Source organism: Halichoerus grypus, chromosome 3 (genome assembly GCF_964656455.1).
Source record: "Halichoerus grypus chromosome 3, mHalGry1.hap1.1, whole genome shotgun sequence".
Classification (NCBI taxonomy): domain Eukaryota; kingdom Metazoa; phylum Chordata; class Mammalia; order Carnivora; family Phocidae; genus Halichoerus; species Halichoerus grypus.
This window is the reverse complement of record NC_135714.1, coordinates 121,897,626-121,916,310: the sequence shown is the minus strand read 5'-3', so window position 1 is coordinate 121,916,310 and position 18,685 is coordinate 121,897,626. Positions and strand designations below refer to the sequence as shown.

The window sequence follows — 18,685 nt, the reverse complement described above, 5'->3', positions numbered from 1 at the left end:
ACCTTTTTATATTTTGTCTCTTTTCTCCTGATACCATTACTAGTATTTCTCTTCTTTGACATCCTCTGAGCATTTTAATGAGAGATTGGGGAGAAGTATAATGGGCTCTCTGCAAGTCAGCCTCATGCTAATCTGGTCTCCATGTTTTTTTTTATGATTCCAGTTCTTTGTATGCATTGTCTCAGCTCCCTGGAAAGACATATTCTTACTTACCTGCCTTCCAGACTTAGTCTTCCAAAGTTCCTCTCTTTCGTGAAATTTTCTTAGACAAAACAGGACCGATAGTCAGCCAGTATGTATCAGTTCAGCTATTCTGACTGACTTTTTAAAGATTATTTTTTAAATCTTCCTTTCCTGACTGCAGAATATTCTTTCAATACCTTCTATTGCTCCAACACGTTGTATATTGTTTAATGATTTAAACTTGGTATTTACATCAATTACTTGAAATAATTGTCTAAAGATGTGTTTCCTCCACTGAACTGTGTTTTTCTTGGGCCACATTTTGTTTATTGTTTTCTCTAAAGTCAGTCCATACACTTGTCTTGCACCAGGGGCTCATGAGGTGTTTTCTGAATGGGATTGAGTACTGATAAGTGTACACAAGGGGCAGTTTCTTTAAGAGAATCTTGAAATATATCATAATTTCTTGGAGGGTTTCTTTAAATTAAAATCTTTAGCAAAATCAAGAGAAGCCAATGTAGTAGAGTGGTTGACAACTTACTCATCTTCCTGAAAAAATTTTTTTTCTCCACCTGTCCAAAGACCTAAAATGACTCTTTATTTATTTATTTATTTATTTTTGTCATCACAGACTGTGATTAACAAATAGGCAAATTCGGTGATGTCCAGTATACTATTTTAATCATTCCACCACATGGCTCACAGAGGCAGAGATTTTCAGTAGGGTAGTGAGATTTTTTTGAAAGAGGAACAATGATAATAATATTAATGATGTTATTGATAATTATATTAAATAATATTCATTAGTTCTATATCCTTTATACATTTTTATATCATTTATCAGCTCTGTGGAGTAGGAGGGATTATTATTCTGATATTACAGATGAAATGTAAAGGCTTACAGAGTTTAATGTACTTGCCCAAGGTCACTTGCTAGTAAGATGTAGTGATTACAGTTATAAGACTATTCTTACAATGACTGTTACAGTCAATTAATCAATGATGCTTTTAACTGTTACATTTGTTCAAATAACTTTCTTGAGGAATGAATTTAAAATTCTTATCTAGCTATGTAACATTCCTTTCTGGAAAGCTGTTGCTCAGACTTGAATTTCTTATTCTCCAATCTGAACATTCAGATAATGATGCAATAAAATCTCTTATGGAATACTCATCAAGATTGTTATATGCTAAGAGAGGGAATAAGATATATTTTCATACTTTTGACTTCTATAAAGTGCTTTCCTCTTTGTTGCAGCATAGAAAAGCTCTGAAATTGCATCATATAAGCAGGGTAATCTGCAATTATTTACAGAGTCATCCCATAATATCTCATCGTATCACTTCTGTGGAAAGACAGAATAGGAAAACACCCAAGCTTTCATGAATATTTTAAAACCCATACTCACTGCAGGAGGGAGAAAAGTAAGTTTAGATAATTGCAAATTCCATTTCAGTTAGCTGTATTCCAAGTAAATGTTCTGTCCCAACATGGCTTACATCTTACCTTTTGAAATGGTGGAAGCTAATGCTTTTTCTTGCTCAAGTGCTAGTTTTGTTCCCATGTGAGAAGATAGAGAAGCAAGGAAAACAAGGCTGAGTATCTGCCACAGTCACCCATGTTCTCAGCTATAGGAGAGGGGGAACCTTTTAGGAAACTACCTGGCATTTAGAGCAAGTATTTCCCAAGGCACCTGCTGAATGGAGCTGAGTATTTTGCTAAGTGATTTTCGTCTCTGACCTTTATTACTAATGAATCTTCTTTAAGAAGTATTTAAAGAGTAAAAAGAAAGGTTGTTTTTATTAATCTCTTTTCTCTTTGCCCACAGAATCCAAAGAAATGGTGTTACCTGGCAAGAGATCTGCTGTTTTTTATGAAAATTCAGATCAAGGTAATGCTTATTTTGAACTGATGTATTTTTTAGTCTGTTTAACTCTGACACATTAGACTCATTGGCTTTCTTTGATTACTGGTTTTAGCTATTGAATAACCCATCAAAAAATCAAATCATTATCTGAAAAATGGGATGATTTATGATGATCATCATATTCATGAAGTGAATAGTAAATTTTAAAATATATATTAGCTTATCAAAACATTATGGATAATGGTTAATTTTATGACAATTTCTTTCATTTATGTTAATAAGTGAATAGGATCTTGACTAGAAGATTGCATTCTCTTTGGAAATAGCTCCAATTAGTGTATCATATTTACAAATGATAGACAATAAGACAATTAGATTCTTTTTTTTTTTTTTTTAAAGATTTTATTTATTTATTTGACAGAGAGAGAGATAGTGAGAGCAGGAACACAAGCAGGGGGAGTGGGAGAGGGAGAAGCAGGCCTCCCGCCAAGCAAGGAGCCCGATGTGGGACTCGATCCCAGGACCCTGGGATCATGACCTGAGCCGAAGGCAGACACTTAACGACTGAGCCACCCAGGCGCCCGACAATTAGATTCTTATCAGGTGACAGTGATGAGATTTGCCTTTTATTTAAGCATTAGTCAGATGACTTTACCTATTATTTTTTGAATATGTGAAAATTTCAGTACAAATTCCTGGAAAACGTCATCAAGTTTTTATAAAGGCACCCTCATGCAAAACATATATTTTCTTTGGAAGATTGAATTATATCATACAGTTGCTGAATAGCATGTCTGATTATGCTTAACAGATTGCCTATTTAGTTGCTAAATTTTCAAATTGCTATGTGAGTTATTTACATATCTTGGCCTAAGAATATGAACACTCATGCAAATATTATAATGACATGTACATGTAAATGAAGTGTGGGTATAGATGCAGATATATAATGTGTGTATATTTTATGAATAAAACTATTATCTCAAAATAGTTTTTTATGGAAATGTTTATGAAAGGTTAGAATTGTGATGGGGAACTGGACCCATCTCTCAGTACTTTCTATTCATACAGCTGTGAAGATAGGATGTCACTGTATGTATAGGAACACAAATAATAGAATTATTGAAATGTACATTAGACTACATTCTAATTGGAATTAATTGGGTTTTATTTTTGAAAAATCATTGAATTCCTAAAAACAAATGAGTGCTGAAACAAAGGTAGCATTTAAATTTAATGGACATTAGCAGAAAACTTGTTTCTGAACTTTAATTTGTAGTTGAACAAAAATTTAGGTTGAATTGCAAATTGGGGTGTTTCTACTTATTTCTAGTTTCAGTTAATTCTTCAAAGGACTCCTTAAGGAAGCAGATTTTCTCCCCTAAAGGGGATTTTGAATTGTAGGCACTCTATTCAAGTTTTATCTATACTAAAATGTTAATTCAAACTATAAAATATCTTAAAATGGTTAATGACAGCAGTTAAGGGTTGCCTTTTGCATAGAACTATTAACTGTGACTCCCCAAAGAGAGACATAATGAGCACTACTTACTACCTAGACAATATGTGGAACAAGGTGAAGCTGAGCTATATGATATAGGCATAGGGAGATATGTGGTGGAAAAGTGCTTGTTGAGGGTAAATTGATGAATGACACAATAAAGAGAGAGCAAAAAAAAAAAAACACACTGAATGAGATGAAGCCAATAAAGAGGGTCAAGGATCTATGACCTTTAGGATGAAAATAAAGAATGAAGGGAGCACAGACTATCCAGGAGGCATTCATGTGATATTTTTCTTTTTTCAGAGGTCTGTATATGCTAATATTCAATTTTACTAGCCTTTTATTTTATGTATTTAAGAGATGGATAAACTTATTTTGAACTGAATGTAATAACAGAAAAAAGTTAGGGTTGAGGGAGGGATATTTCCATTAACATGGTAGAGTTTTCAGAATTGTGTACGCAGAGTAACAAAATTCACTTCTCCTCAACGTGAAAATAAAGGAACAGTCCTGTATCCTGCTGGAGTCCGAGTGCTTTGGTCTGACAGAAGTCCCCAAAAGCTTATGCTCTAGCATATGTGTATTTGTGTGCAGGCTGTGAGTGGGATGTGGATGAGTAATTTGGGGTGGAGAAAATGGTGTTCACTTCATCATCTCTCTACGTTAGACCTTTCGATTCATTGAAATAAGGGTGTTTCCAATCTTATAAAAATAATTCCTATTAATATGACAAAGAATGCTAATTGTTGATGCTCAGCATTCATTATCTCAGATGGAATATAGACATTTAAATTTCAATGTTTAATGTACTGTTGGATTTGGTTTACTAGTGTTTTATTGAGAATTTTTGTATCCATGTTCATCAGGGATATTGGCCTGTAGTTCTCTTTTTTAGTGGAGTCTTTATCTGGTTTTGGTATCAAGGTAATGCTGGCCTCCTACTATGAATACGGAAGTTTAAGACATACTAGTGAAGGTGCTATTTTTAGACAAATGGGACCATTTAGTTTTCCCAGTTGCACATGACAACTAACACACTCATTTTGTGTAGAATTAACTCTGACAGTGGAGCTCAGAGAGCAAGCTATTGGAATAATATACACTTGAAAGTTCTGCATTTGACTCTTTTAAAGGGGTATTTTAGTCACAGTATTCTGAATTTTGTCATCCAAAGAGAAAAGCAACTTCAACTAGTCAGGTCAAAATATCCTTCAATATGCCCCTAGAAAGATTATGTACAAAGATAGAGACTGTTATTCTGTCGCACTTCTACATATGTTTATATGTCCTGGAAATAGATTGAATTTCATTAAGAAAATTTCATGTCTGTAATTTATTTTTATTATGTAGGAATATCAAGTTTTTTTCTCACATATAATTTTTTTGTAAGTAACTGTAATGAGATATTAAGGATTTGGCATTTTTTGATGTACTCTAGGTTGAGATCTAAGCTTAGTATAAACAGTTTTAAGAACTGAAAATAAACTGTCTCATAAGGCTAGTGTATAATGTTACTTATGTTCAAGAGCACTAATAAATAAATTATAAATAAATAATTTAGTGATGTGTTTCATTGCGGTTTATTATACAGGCTGTAAGAAACATAGATGTTATATATGTTGAGGCTTAAAAGGATGAAATCTGGTATTTTAAGAGCTTACTACATTACTTATATTTTATATTATTTATTACATACCTACCCTAAAGTAACAATGGAAAGTAAATCATCAAAACTTGCAGGTTGATCAATAAGTTAATGACCATGAATTTAAATGAGAAGTAGAAATACTTCGATGACATGTGATAAAAGGTGTGATGTAATTGTCACATTGCCTGAATTAGGTGCCATGTATGATAAATGTAATGCTTTACAGAAATACAGTTGTAACATCAGGCAAAGTATGCTCCCAAAGAGTGCTTAAAGTGCAAGTCAGACAACAGATCACTGAGGATTTTCATACAGAAGTGATTAAAAAGTAATTCTTAAAGAGGATTTACATGACAAAGAGCTATTATAATAATTTTAAAGAACTTTTTTGGCTTTTATGGTTTTTGTCATTTGAAAAGTTCTTATTATGTTTTAATCTTCTGAGGATTAGATTCTGTGGGATACACCATCTTTTAAAACCTGTTTAAAAACTCCCAAAACTATAAGGCATGGCACTGTATAAAATCGACTCCTGCAAGTAATATTCATCAATTCATCAATATTCATCAATATCCATCAATTCCCTGCCTATATTTCTTACTTCGTTTCTCTCTTACTCCACCTCATACCCTAATTCTTCTGTTTCTTTATGCTGAATACTCCACTCTGAATGCCCAGTCTTTCTCCCTTATTCCCAAGCCTACATAACCTTAAAATATCTCTTTAAGGAGCCTTCTGAATTCCTCATAATACTACATCTATTTCTCTCCCTTAACCCGTATTCACTTGGTAAAGTCATCTGGATGCACTGGCTGCTGCACTGTCATTGATTTGCCTAGGTTGCTACCTAGTAGGTCTTATGTGTGCATGTGTGTATATATGCATATGTACATATATCATTTTATTGTATTATATATAAAGGTACATACACAGACATGGGATTTCTTTCCTTTAATATGAATGTAAAAAAGATTCTTCTGGGGCGCCTGGGTGGCTCAGTCGTTAAGCGTCTGCCTTCAGCTCAGGTCATGATCCCAGGGTCCTGGGATCGAGCCCCACATCGGGCTCCCTGCTCTGCGGGAAGTCTGCTTCTCCCTCTCCCACTCCCCCTGCTTGTGTTCCCTCTCTCACTGTGTCTCTCTCTGTCAAATAAATAAATAAAATCTTTAAAAAAAAAAAAAAGATTCTTCTGCCATCCATTTTTACTCCCACTTTTGAGTGAAGTACACAAACTTTGAATGAATGAACTCCTTGTATCTCCATGATTTCCACTAAAGTAATATTTAAAGGCTAAAAGAGTCTTTTGTACTATGAGAGTTATAATTTAGCTATGTTTTGTATTATTTAGGATTGCCTTGAGAACCTACTCTCCCTTTATCACATCTTTTCAATGAGAATAAAATCTAAATTCAAATACATTAACTTATAAAGAAAATAATTTTCCACTATTGAAACATTCTCTTCACCAAGGGAAGATTGCCCAGTTCTATCACCCATTGGTTTTTGCCGCTTAGCACACATGTCATTGAAGAAAATTCTAACCTGAGCTATTCAGCTAAGGCACTTGTTGCCCACGAGCAAAACCCTGCCTTATAAAGACACTGCCTATTGCATATCTCACATCAGAACCGATAGGAAAAAAAAAGTTATATTGTAATTTGCCACCTCATTCATTTATGTATTCATTCATTAAATCAGTGTTTACCTACTATATTCATCAGTGCTCTAGTTGGAGTGGGGGTACATGCAAAACTTGAGAGTCTCTTGTTCTACTCACATACACGCATACACATCTTACATACATACATACATACATACACACATACACACATATAGAGACTACAAAACAAATCTCTTTACATGCTTATAGAAGCATGCTCTACGCTCCTTATCATTTTTCCCAAGTTCAATTTCTTCTGTGTTTTTCTATACATCATCATTCATGTGGATGGTTGGAAACCATTAAAGCTGTTCCTGAAAGCTATTTTTAAGTTTGCAATAATTGTTGAACCTCATGACTAAGAAGTTTGTGGCCATTTTGAATGTGTGTGTATGTTTGCAGATATGCAGTCTGAAATAATATATTCCCAGCTTCACAGTCTTTTCTTTAGGCTAGGATCCTAAAAGTACCTAAATACTAGGTGTGGAGGTTGGGAAAGGGTGATTGTTATTTAGAAAATGGAGATGAAATTAACGACTGTTGGGGTTGGAGCAGGGCTTTTGGGAATTGGGGCTGTCTGGGAACTGGTAATTCCCAGTGGAGGACTAAGAACTTTGAGGGAATTGGTTCCTTTAAGGCTTTAGCCTGTGTGTTAGTTTTCATTTCTTTGGTTTTGCAGTACTAGCATTACTTTGGAAGGGAAGCAAATCATTGCAAGGAGAGTAGTGTGGGCAGAGGCAAATAATTTATGACATGGGGTGTCCACTAGACTTTGCAAGTGCATATGTATGTATGTTTGTCCCTTTCTCTCTCTAGTTATATATTTTTAATGCATTTGGCATTTAAAAAGTTATGCCACTAGATGTCAGCAGCAACCTCCCAGGGTTCCTGTGGCCTTAATTGACAACAACAAATTGGTACTCTATTAGAACACCTTATCTGGGAATAGTAAGTACCTATTCTGAAAATGTAAGAGGCAGTTTTTGAGTTATGAGGAGGATTACAAACATCATAAAATGTTTTGAAATTATTTTTTAAACTGGTTTCTGTTGACATGTAACAAGCTACTTTTACTTCCAATATTCTCTCTACCAATGAGATGACATGAAGAACTATGTGTGCAGCTGAGTAATTTGTCAGAAGTTGTACTTGACGCCAGATCTCTAAACTTCTGTTTCAATGCTTTATGATTCATTCATGCCATGATTACATGAGTATTTGTGCTTGGGTTTATTTCATTCTGTTTTTGTAGAAACATTTTGATACTACAGCCTGTCAGATTGTGTGGTATTAATTTTTCAACATCCACATCTGTGTGCTGTTTATTTAGTAAAGTATAAACTTTCTTGAATCTGTGCTCTGTTGTTATAAGACACTCAGAACACTTTGATAGATGCCAAAGAGTCTGATAGGTGTTTGCTCAACAGGAGACAAGGAAAACAACCTGGAAATATGAAAAAAAATATGTATTTTCCATGAATTATAATACATATAATTGTTTAGTTCTTAAAACAGCAGGTAAGATGATCTCAGATGTTTTTTCCAGAAATTAATAAGAAAATTGTAGTACTGGCCAATGTTCAATAGATCCTAATAACATTATTTTAAATAATGAAGTTAATATCTGGTCAAATCAGATTCACATTAGCAGAATGACTCAAACTAATCTGCTGGATTTTAGTCATGAATTAGAACTCAGGTGATTGACTATTAGTTGATCAAGCACCAAACAGATTTTTAAATAACCTTGAAAAAGGTAGAGTTACTTCCATGTTTCTCTCTTGGAAAAATTATGCTTTCAATGCATTAAAAAAATGTATGTCTTAGGAAAAGCTGGAAATGAGAATTATGAAAATATTTCCTCTCCTAAAAACAGTTCTACCCATGAAGATATTAATGTAAATGTTACACCCTCATCACTTTTAAGATTTTTAAAAATCGTTTTAGTTGGTGCAGTGAGGCAGGGGCTAACTCAACTAGTGCGTAGGCCAGGAAATAATTCCTTTCATACCGAAGTTGTTACATTTGGGAGTTAATTGGTTTAACTTCATAAGATTATCACTAATTTTCTTATTTTTTGCATTTCTGTTGTAGAACTACTAGTAAAGGGGACTCATCAAGATTTCCCCCCAGGATTGTGGTTATTATTCTTTAATTATGTTTATAGATGGTAAGGCAAACATTTGAAATCATGCTGCAGTTACTTGACCCATGTACTTTCCTCCCATGGGCCAGGTGCAATGAGTAAGTGCTTTTAATAAATGGAAGGCACATTATTAGCCAGATGTTCAGTTAAGGAACTTTCAACATTGAACCTGGTGTGGAAGCACACAGCTGGCTTGATATAAAACAGTCCATCCTGTGCTTCCCATACTTAACCTTCTAGAAAGAGTTAGGGCCGAGATGTGACCAGAGCATCTGTCTGCAGTCTTTCTCTTTCATCTTTTACAAAAAGTTAAATGACACAGATGTTCGTGGAGTATTTTGAATAGAAATATTGCCAATTCTAAACAAACTATTCTAGCTCCACATCGAGAAACTGACTCCTGCTTCCATATATACCAGTGCATTTTCCCTCAACATGTTCATTTGCTGGTGCATTGACATGGATTAAGTTAAAGTATAGAGAGGGTCAGGTTCCCTTTGGGCTGTTCCAGAAATTCAGACACCTCAACCTGATAATCAAGGGCCACTTTTCTGCTGCTGTATCGCAAACCTTCCCAACCTCATTTCCACCTGATTCTTCACCCAGATGTTGCCTCAATCCATACACAAGGATTGATCTGCCCTGTGTACGATTTACTTATTTCTACCTTGATAACTTTTCATTTACCATTACTCTTCTCTTCTCTTTCCCGACTTCTTAGTCTTCATTTCAGAGACAGAAGACAGTAACAGGGACACTTATGGGAGCTAGATGGTCTATATTCAAATCCCCTGTTGGTGATTTATTAGATTACCGCTACTAAACCGAATGCAAGCTCTTTAACCCACAGAGTCTCGTATTGGTTTCCTCTACAAAACCATGAAAAAAATACTTAAATAATTGAATTAATGCTAGCATTAACTTAAGATATGACTTTTAACTTACAATAGCTACTGGCACATAGTAAGTGCTTAATATATATTAACTACTATTAATTCTGTCAAATTAATCTGACAACTCACTTTCATAAAATTTAGTCTCGAACTGATTATCCTTCACCCAGTCATTATTAATCTTATTGGTGTGTGTTTGCAGCTGTACCTGCCATCCTACTTGTACTTTCATATTTGGTGACCTATACATCTTATCCTCTGGGTATATTACACTCATAATCAATAAGTAGGATAATAATATTTGCCATAGCCATACCTAGGGTTATTGTGAAGACAGAGTTAGAAAATAAAGGTAATAATGAAATTAGCAATGATTACTTCTTATCCTGCTTTTGTTACGTGTGAGGAGCAGGGCTAAGAGCTTTATTTACATTGCACTATCACTTAGCATACATGTTTTGTGAACGATGGACAGGGAGGCAGCGATTCACATTCAGGCCTATAGAGAAAGGAAATAACAGAATATCCAAGTACAGAAGTCAAATAGAAAAGGAAATACAGAATTAGGTTCACAAGAGAATTTACAAGCTGAGGTGGAGTCTATAAACTGTCACAGAGTTTGACTGAAGTTCTGTAACTGGATGCGTGACTTACCTGAGAGAGAGAGCAGACCAAGAAGGGTCGCTATGAAAGAACAGCCCCTCCCCCCAGTACACATGTACTCACACAGAAGGGTGAGGCTCAGAGGCATGTGTGTCTCCAGTTTTTGTAAAGGTAATATATAGATATAAAGATATAGTAATGTTTTGTTAGAACTAATGCATTTATTCTTTTAAAGTCCACTGTTGAAAATTGTATCATACATAGAATTATTGTGTCTGAAAAATACTAGGAGAGATAAAATTACTCTTGTCCTAATTTTTCCTAGTATAAATATTAATTAATCATATAATAAAAATGTTACTGTCCATTTTGCAAGGAAGAAGTTTGCTATTTGATCTAATTGGTGATATGATAGCTGGGCATAGATCAGGTATTAGAAATTTATACAGGATGTGTGAAGGGCTTTGGAGATCATCTACTTTTACTTCACTGACAATAAGTGATGTGCTTCCCATTATGATATGGTTACTTTTCCTTTTAAATTTATTAAATTGCTAAAAATTTAATAGAGCAATATTCTCTCTTTATTAGACCTCATGCAGCATGTGGTAGATATCTAATTTTTAATTTTGTTTGCTTTTGGAGTTTAGTTTGGGAAACCTTTTCTTCTTTAGGAAGCTAACCCACTCACATTCTGTGTGGTACTGGCAAATTATGGATAATAATAATAGCAAATATTTATTGACTACTTTTTTAAGGTCAGACACTGTTCTAAACAGAGTACTAAGATTTAGGGACTAATGGTATTGTTGTTTCATACATGTCATAATAATACTGTGGAACAAAGATACAAGGAGCAAAACTCATGGGCACAGTCTGCAGATTGGGTGGTCTTACCTGAGTTTGCTCATATATCCTCAGACAGCTGAAGTCAGCTGTGGATTGGTTTTGCTGATCTTGGCTGAGCTGTCCTATGTGTCTATGACTTTGGCTAGGAGAACTGGGCTGATTCAGCTTTGCTATCCTGGCAGTGTCAGGGTTCTGAGAGACAAAGAGCAGAAATGCTTGAGAGATTTTTAGGCCTATGCTCAGAACTGGCAGAAAGTTACTTCAACCATCCTCTATTGGACAAAACTAAATCTCAGGGTTAGCCTGGAATCCAGGGATAGGGGAATTGACTCACCATTGGAAAAAAGGGGCTAAAAATCACATTGCAGTTGGTTGGATACAGAAAAGGGGAGAATTGGAGTAAGTTTTGCCATTGATTTATCAGAATCTCCTTTCTACCTGTGAGAAAACAACAATTCAGTGAGATTAAATAATTTGCTGCTGGGGTTGACTTGTAAACTTTACCGGGCCTATAATGCAACTTCATTTTCCAGAACCCAGGATTGGACAAGGGGTGGGCATGGGACCTAAACAAATTAATCACAGTCCTTCCATGAGACTTGGTATAAAAGAAAATAATACCTTTAGGTTCAAAAATTGTCAGAATGTTGACTTAGCATAGCCAGTAATCTTTTGTTCTGCTATTTGGACAAGATATTGAGACAGTTGAAAAAGAGAGAGACAGAGAGACAGAGACAAGAGACAAGTGGCAAGAAACACAGGATGATTAGCATGTAGGAGAAAGATGAAATTGTGTCATTTGAGACACTAGATGCAGCCATATTTGAAACTTTAAGCTAACTAGTTTCTTAAAGCAATAAGTTTCTTTTTTGTTGTTAGTCTAGTTTGACTAAGGCCTCTATTACTTGGAGCCTAAACTATTTTATTAAACAGTGGTGGATAATTTTGCAAAAGTGGCTATAGCAATATATCTAGTCTTATGTACATTTCCAGAACCTCCTTGGTACTCCTTATCAAAAGGTGAAGAGTATTTTCACCTGAATGGGTTTGTGTCTTCTCTGATGAGCAGAATACTGCAGAAGCAATGCTATGGGACTTCCAGAGCTAGGTCATAAAGAGGGTACAAAACTCTTTCTGGACACTTGATTTGGAATCCAGTCACCATGTAGTGAGAAAAGTCCAGACCTCATGGAGTAGCCATTTTTAAGGTGTTCTGACTGATGGTTTAACAGTCAGTAGTCAGCATTATCTCCAGCCATGTGTGGGGACAAGCCTTCAGATGATTCCAGTTCCCAGCCTTGGGACAATTTGGGTGATGATGACTGGAACAGAGATTCACTATCTTCCCATGGGCCACGCCCAAATTGCAGATTCATGAACAAAACAAATGTCATTGATTTAAGCCACTAAATTGTGGGATAATTTGTTAGACAGCCATGGATAAATGCAACACTAACATTATACTCTTATCCTGTAGCTCTTTTTTAGGATTCTCTTTTCTTTTCTTTTCTTTTTCTGTCTTTTTTTTTTCCTTTGAGGTATAATTGACATACAACATTATATTAATTTCAAGTAACGACTTGATTTTTTTTTAAAGAGAGATTGCATGAGTGGGGGAGGGGCAGAGGGAGAGGGAGAATGAGAATCTTAAGCAGGCTCCAGCATGGAGCCTGACATGGGGCTTGATCTCACGACACTGAGATCATGACCTAAGCCGAAATCAAGAGTCAGACACTTCACTGACTGAGTCACTCAGGCATCCCATGACCTGATATTTTTATGTATTGGTAAATGATCACCATGAGTCTAATTAACATCTAACACCAACACATAGTAATAGAATTTGTGTGTTTGTGTGATGAGAAATTTTAAGTTTTACTCTTAGCAACTTCCAAGTAAGTATGCAATACAGTATTATTAACTGTAGTCACCACGCTGTACGTTATGCTCCCATGATTTATTTATTTTATACCTGCAAGTTTGTACCTTTTGATCCCCTTTACACATTTCCCCCACCCTCCACCCCCTGTCTCTGGCAACCACCAATTTGTTCTACGTATCTATGAGCTCATTTTTCTTAAAGATTCCAAATATAAGTAAGATCATACAATATTTGTCTTTCTCTCTCTGATTTATTGCATTTAGCATAATGCCTTCAAAGTCAATCTCTGTTGCGCAAATAGCAAGATTTCATTCTTTTTTCATGGCTGAATAATATTCCAGTGTGTGTGTGTGTGTGTGTGTGTGTGTGTGTGTGTGTGCCACAATTTTTATCTATGCATCTGTTGATGGAAATTTAAATTGTTTCTATGCCTTGGCTATTGCAAATAATGCTGCAATGAACATGGGGGTGCATATATTTTTTTGAGGACTCTCTTTTCTTACTTAGACACATATCAAACTCTCCTTCCACCCAATGATTGCCATTCTACTTTTACCCATGCCTTTATTTAAACTCACTCTGATTTTCCAAGTGGACATGGACATTTTTTATTGACTCTTGCCATTAGCTTTTTGATGTAGCTTTGCTTGGAAGGAAATGACCAGGGAACGTGGGTTGGGAATATCCATGTTGCTCTACATCCTTACTAAAAGGCTGGGAATCCTGACTTGATGAATTCAGCTCTCATTCTCCAGTGCTATGCTGTCTAATATGGTGGCCACTAGGCACATGGAATTATTTAAATTTGAATGAATTAAAATGAAATAATATTGGCAATTCACTTATTTAGCTATACTAACCACATTTCAAGCATTCAATATTTATATGTAACTACTGGCTAACATGTTGAGCAGTGCAAAGTTATAGAACATTTCTTATCTCACTATGTTCTTTTTTTTTTTTTTTTTTAATTTTATTATGTTATGTTAGTCACCATACAATACATCATTGGTTTTTGATGTGGTGATCCACGATCCATTGTTTTTGTATAACACCCAGTGCTCCATGCAGTACGAGCCCTCCTTAATACCCATCACCAGGCTAACCACTCCCCCCTCCCCCCTCCCCTCTAAAACCCTGTTTGTTTCTCAGAGTCCATAGTCTCTCATGGTTCATCTCTCCCTCCAATTCCCCCCCCATTTTTCCCTTCCTTCTCCTAATGTCCTCCATGCTATTCCTTATGTTCCACAAATAAGTGAAACCATATGATAATTGACTTTCTCTGCTTGACTTATTTCACTTAGCATAATCTCCTCCAGTCCCATCCATGTTGATGTAAAAGTTGGGTATTCATTCTTTCTGATGGCTGAGTAATATTCCATTGTATATATGGACCATGTCTTCTTTATCCATTCATCTGTTGAAGGGCACCTCGGCTCTTTCCACAGTTTGGCTATTGCGGACATTGCTGCTATGAACACCGGGGTGCATATGGCCCTTCTTTTCACTACATCTATGTCTTTGGGGTAAATACCCAGTAGTGCAATTGCTGGGTCATAGGGTAGCTCTATTTTTAAAATTTTGAGGCACCTCCACACTGTTTTCCAAAGTGGCTGTACCAACTTGCATTCCCACCAACAGTGTAAGAGGGTTCCCCTTTCTCCACAACCTCTCCAACATTTGTTGTTTCTCTTCCTGTTCATTTTTGCCATTCTAACTGGTGTAAGGTGGTATCTCAGTGTGGTTTTGATTTGGATTTCCCTGATGGCTAATGATGATGAACATTTTTTCATGTGTCTGTTAGCCATTTGTATGTCTTCTTCAGAGAAGTGTCTTTTCATATCTTCTGCCCACTTTTTGGCTTGATTATTTGTTTTTTGGGTGTTGAGTTTGAGAAGTTCTGTATAGATCTTGGATACCAGCCCTTTATCTGTAGTGTCATTTGCAAGTATCTTCTCTCATTCTGTGGGTTGCCTCTTTGTTTTGTTGACTGTTTCCTTTGCTGTGCAGAAGCTTTTTATCTTGATGAAGTCCCAAAAGTTCATTTTTGCTTTTGTTTCACTAGCTTTTGGAGATGTATCTTGAAAGAAGTTGCTGTGGCCGATGTCAAAGAGGTGACTGCCTATGTTCTCCTCTAGGATTTTGATGGATTCCTGTCTCACATTGAGGTCTTTCATCCACTTTGAGTTTATCTTTGTGAATGGTGTTAGAGAATGGTCGAGTTTCATTCTTCTGCATGTGGCTGTCCAATTTTCCCAGCACCATTTATTGAAGAGACTGTCTTTTTTCCATTGCATGTTTTTTCCTGCTTTGTCAAAGATTATTTGACCATAGAGTTGAGGGTCCATATCTGGGTTCTCTATTCTGTTCCATTGGTCTATATGTCTGTTTTTGTGCCAGTACCATGCTGTCTTGGTGATCACAGCTTTGTAATATAGCTTGAAATCGGGCAACGTGATGCCCCCAGCTTTGTTTTTCTTTTTCAACATTTCCCTGGCAATTTGGGGTCTTTTCTGATTCCATACAAATTTTGGGATTGTTTGTTCCAGCACTTTGAAAAATGTCTTTGGAATTTTGATCGGGATGGCATTGAAGGTATAGATTGCTCTGGGTAGCATAGACATTTTAACAATGTTTATTCTTCTGATCCATGAGCATGGAATATTTTTCCATCTTTTTGTGTCTTCTTCAATCTCTTTCATGAGTGTTTTGTAGTTCCTAGAGTATAGATCCTTTACCTCTTTGGTTAGGTTTATTCCGAGGTATCTTATGGTTTTTGGTGCTATTGTAAATGGAATCGTTTCTTTAATTTCTCTTTCTACAGTTGCGTTGTTGGTGTATAAGAAAGCAACTGATTTCTGTGCATTAATTTTGTATCCTGCCACATTACTGAATTGCTGGATGAGTTCTAGTAATTTGGGGGTGGCGTCTTTTGGGTTTTCCACATAAAGTATCATGTCGTCTCTGAAAAGAGAGAGTTTGACTTTTCTTTGTCAATTTGAATATCTTTATTTCTTTTTGTTGTCTGATTGCTATTGCTAGGACTTCTAGTACTATGTTGAACAATAGTGGCGAGAGTGGGCATCCTTGACGTGTTCCTGATCTTAAGGGAAAGGCTCTCAGCTTTTCCCTGTTGAGGATGATATTCACTGTGGGTTTTTCATAGATGGATTTTATGAACTTGAGGAATGTTCCCTCTATCCCTATACTCTGAAGAGTTTTAATCAGGAAAGGATGTTGTATTTTGTCAAATGCTTTTTCTGCATCAATTGAGAGGACCATATGGTTCTTCTCCCTCCTCTTATTAATGTGTTCTATCACATTGATTGATTTGCGAATGTTGAACCACCCTTGCATCCCGGGGATAAATCCCACTTGGTCGTGGTGGATGATCCTTTTAATGTATTGTTGGATCCTATTAGCTAGGATTTTGTTGAGGATTTTGGAATCCATATTCATCAGGGATATCGGTCTGAAATTCTCCTTTTTGATGGGGTCTTTGCTTGGTTTGGGGATTAAGGTAATGCTGGCCTCATAGAATGAGTTTGGAAGTTTTCCTTCAGTTTCTATTCTTTGAAACAGCTTCAGTAGAATAGGTATTATTTCTTCTTTGAATGTTTGGTAGAATTCCCCAGGGAATCCATCAGGCCCTGGACTCTTGTTTTTTGGGAGGTTTTTGATCATTGCTTCAATCTCGTTACTGGTTATTGGCCTATTCAGGTTGTCAATTTCTTCCTGTTTCAGTCTTGGCAGCTTATAGGTTTCCAGGAAGGCCTCCATTTCATCCAGATTGCTCAGATTATTGGCATATAGTTGTCGATAATAATTTCTAATAATTGTTTCTATTTCCTTGGTGTTAGTCGTCATCTCTCCTCTCTCATTCATAATTTTATTAATTTGGGTCTTTTTTCTTTTGGATAAGTCTGGCCAGTGGTTTATCGATCTTATTCTTTCAAAGAACCAACTTCTAGTTTCGTTGATCTGATATACTGTGTATCTGGTTTCTAATTCATTGATTTCTCCTCTAATTTTAATTATTTCTCTTCTAATGCATGGCTTTGGCATCGTTTGTTGCTTTTTCTCTAGTTCTTTAAGGTGTAGAGTTAGTTGGTGAATTCGGGATTTTTCTATTTTTTTGAGTGAGGCTTGAATGGCTATGTATTTCCCCCTTAGGATCGCCTTTGCAGTATCCCTTGGTTTTGGACTGATGTGTTTTCATTCTCATTGATTTCCATGAATTGTTTAAGTTCTTCTTTGATTTCCTGGTTGACCCAAACATTCTTGAGCAGAGTGGTCTTTAGCTTCCAAGTGTTTGAATTTCTGCCAATTTTTTCTTGTGATTGAGTTCCAGTTTTAAAGCATTGTTGTCTGAGAATATGCAGGGAATAATCTCAATCTTTTGGTGTGGTTGAGACCTGATTTGTGACCCAGTATATGGTCTATTCTGGAGAAAGTTCCATGTGCACTCGAGAAGAATGAGTATTCTGTTGTTTTAGGGTGGAATGTTCTGTAAATATCTATGAGGTCCATCTGGTCCAATGTATTATTCAAAGCTTTTGTTTCCTTGTTGATTTTCTGCTTAGATGATCTGTCTATTGCTGAGAGTGGAGTATTGAGGTCTCCTACAATTAACGTATTGTTATCAATGTGACTCTTTATTTTGGTTAACAGTTGGCTTATGTAGATGGCTGCTCCCATGTTGGCGGCATAGATATTTACAGTTGTTAGGTCTTCTTGTTGGATAGACCCTTTAAGAATGATATAATGTGGAGGGCGGAGCAAGATGGCGGAGGAGTAGGAGACCTGGATTTCGTCTCCTCTCAGGAATTCAGCTGGATAGGGATCAAACCATTCTGAACACCTACAAACTCAACAGGAGATCAAAGAAAAGAAGAGCAACAACTCTCTGAACAGAAAAGCGACCACTTTCTGGAAGGTAGGACGTGCGGAGAAGTGAATCCGAGGCGATATTCGGGAGGATAGACGGCGGGGGAGGGACCTCCGTCGGCCGCTTCTGGCAAGTGATAGAGCCACGGAGCACAAAATCGGAACTTTTAGAAGTCTGCTCCGCTGAGGGACGTCACTCTGGTGGCGAAGTGGGGGGTGGAACCCTCGCGGGACAGTGTGCTCTCAGGACCCTCGGGGTCACAGAAAGACCGGGGGTGCCTGAGTGCGGCAGAGCTCCCAGGTATCGGAGCAGGGAAGCCGGCTGCAGAGACGGAGCCCAGGCGCGGGCTCTCAGCTCGGGGTTGCCATAAACCGTGATCCGTGGGACAGTCGGGCCACTGCTCCTCCAGCAGGGACCCAACAAGCGGCAGATCCGGGGAGACTCACCTTCTTCCCCCGGGAGGAGAGGTGCGGGAGCGCACCGCGGGGATCTGCTGGGTTTGGAGACTCCACCCGGGGTCGGGTGCCAGATAGAAAGGCGCGGTCACAGGCCGGGTGAGCG

At 36.8% G+C, this 18,685-nt stretch overlaps 1 protein-coding gene across 4 annotated transcripts in view; it reads left to right on the top strand.

Moving 5' to 3' along the window:
* The window catches only part of INPP4B (inositol polyphosphate-4-phosphatase type II B), an 802,990-nt gene that overhangs the window by 131,984 nt on the left and 652,321 nt on the right, over positions 1–18,685 (top strand). For all 4 annotated transcript variants that reach the window (XM_078069264.1, XM_078069263.1, XM_078069261.1 and 1 more), the window contains exon 2: positions 2,013–2,075. The gene's annotated coding sequence lies outside the window, so the exon portion shown is untranslated. The remainder of the gene's footprint in view (positions 1–2,012; positions 2,076–18,685) is intronic.